Source organism: Dipteris shenzhenensis, chromosome 16, assembly GCF_047967505.1.
Source record: "Dipteris shenzhenensis isolate YYH24624 ecotype China chromosome 16, Dip_SZ_1.0, whole genome shotgun sequence".
NCBI classification, from domain to species: Eukaryota; Viridiplantae; Streptophyta; class Polypodiopsida; order Gleicheniales; family Dipteridaceae; genus Dipteris; species Dipteris shenzhenensis.
In genome coordinates, this window is record NC_141611.1 from 8,783,146 (window position 1) to 8,785,823 (window position 2,678).

Sequence of the window (2,678 nt, forward strand, 5' to 3'; positions counted from 1 at the left end):
TCGACGAAAGGGGTCTATTGGCCTCTACCTTTTATTAATAATTGATGAAAAATAGAGTCCAATAGACCCCTTTCATCGATGAAAGAGTCTTTTGGCATATCTTGAACATCATCATTTATATTCAAAAGGTTAGAGATGTGCTGACCAACCATTTCTTGTTCACCACAATTATAATTTATATCTATCTATCAACTTTAAAATACTTATATCAAATTGTTGGAATGAATATGTAGCAATAATGAAATGTCATTGCTAGCAAGAATGGCTTGCAATAACTCCCATACATGTCAAAGAAAGGAACTTGATGGTATTATAGTATTGTTGTTAACAAATGATGGCTAAAATTTACATCATGGTTCAGTACCATTGTCACACTTGTGCCGACTTTCACAAGACCTATCTTACAAAGTTGTGAGTATAAAAAATGGGCAGTGTGTGCAAAGCATTTGTGAGCAACTTTTCTTGTGGTAGACTCTTATTTCAAATGAGTTCTTGAAACGAACACTCTGCTCTTGATCTCACCCTTTGGACTTCATCTCATTGAGTTGCATAGCTCAACCATTCTGTTCTTATGGAATCTGTCACAATTCAAAATGAGGATAGATCTTTGCATATGTTTGTTCACACTTCCATAGGTAGAAGAGTGTTGTCAGAGATGGTGCTTGCTAGCCATTTTCAATTCACACTTGGTTCCATATCTGTCCATCAGCACTTTGGTGATAATGGGTCTCATTTGACAATGGAGCTGCAATATGAAGTCCATGATGATGGATACAAAATGTTTCACCTTGATGCTCAGTTTGGTGATACTTTCACCATGAAGGGAGAAAGATTCAAGCTTGATGACAATGAACTTAGAAGACTCTAGTGCATGAAAACAAAAAAGATTTCTACTCTGTTTGCAACAAAAATGATGAGGCAAGGAAACATGATTCAGCTAGCAACATTGATAATGACAAACAACATAGTGTCATTGAGATTATTATGCAACTACCTATAAAGAACAGATTGCATGAGGCCTCTGAGAAGGTTGAAATGCATGTCACTGTGGATGAGTTGCCTTGTACTTATGATGGTGATGTTTTCCTTGAGCTACCAGCTACTTCAATGAAACATCGCACAAAAGGTACAGAGTCAAAATTTGATGGTCATGTTTGGAGTGATCCTATTACAACAAATATAGTAGTTCCTAGTGTGGTTCGTAGAAAGGAATGTGGAGGTCACCTCTGTTGTATAAATGCAGCTTGTGGTTATAAAAAAAGAATTGGGATAGAGAATGAGACACAATGGGATGGGAGATTGATTAGAGTGGCCCCAGCAAATGTGTCAATTGAATCATATGGCTCCTTATCATGTATACATTGTGGTCATCCACCAATTTGCTTGGAGAGATGTTATTATGAAATGTTACTCTGCATGCCAGAATGTAGAGATGGTGTGAATCTTACTCATGCAATCATACACCATGGCCATCATAATCATCCCCTTGGAGATGGTTTGACTAGAAGAACAAAGGATGCCATTAAAACCAAAGTTTCCGAAATGGTGAGGGCTGGTGGTGCTATATGCCCTAAAGGGATACAAAATATAATTGTCCAAGACATTATTCTGGAAACTTTATTGTCTAAAAAGTGCAAGATGGGATTAAGATGTCGGATGTTGAGCTACAAGATTTGCTAAAACAATGTGAACCTTTGCTCGACAAAAGAAGGTAATTACCATAATATTTGTTATTACATTGGTTTATTAAATTATGTTATTGACAATGAATATTGACCAACTTTATGTCTATGTATAGATTATCAAGATGGATTGAGGAGGGTCGACGTGACACTCGACCTGTGTCAGATGGGCTAGATGGAATTTTATACTTGAAAAGACATTGTAGATATAATCGCCTTGTAAAATGATTTTACAATTACAAAACTTTGAACGTGTCTTTTATGTGATAAATCATATCTTCATTTGTAGTGATGTAGGTTGGAAACATATTAAAATTGTCAATATAGAATAATTAGAAAACTATGAGTGGAAAATATTTTGACTTAAAATTAAGCTAGTGTAACAAAGATGCAGAATACTAGATTTTGCTAAGGTCGAACGTAATCTTTTTTTTTCTTTTGTGGACTATACCTCCCTTTTAATCAAAAAAGGGGTCTAGCAACTTCAAGATTTGTTTTTTGGTTATTAGTTGTTGTGGTTTATTAGTTTACAAGGATAACCACTTCTTTTATTGAGTAATATGGACCCTTCATTTACAAAACGGTTTCATAATCATGGCCTCATTTCATGAACTTCAAGAGTTAGAAAACTTGTTTAGTCAGAAATGAGGATATCCATTTCTTTTCTTAAGCAATATGACCCCTTTATTCCCAAAAGGGGTCCATACACTTGGATTGTTTTCATAAACTTTGACACAAAAAAACTACATTCTGATCCAATTTGCTCAGATGCTCAGATGGTTTTGCTCAAAAATTAGAAATCCCCCCCAAGCCCTTCCATCGGCAACCAAGTGGGCAATTTATCAATGGACACTCTTCAAATCTACCAATCTGGTTCCCATGGGTGAATACTCAATTATTTCAAACCCATGATGGCAACTAGTATGTAATCGGGTGCACACATTTAAAATCTGCCAAGACTCTTTTTGGGCGTCCACAAGTTTTGGATATACTTGG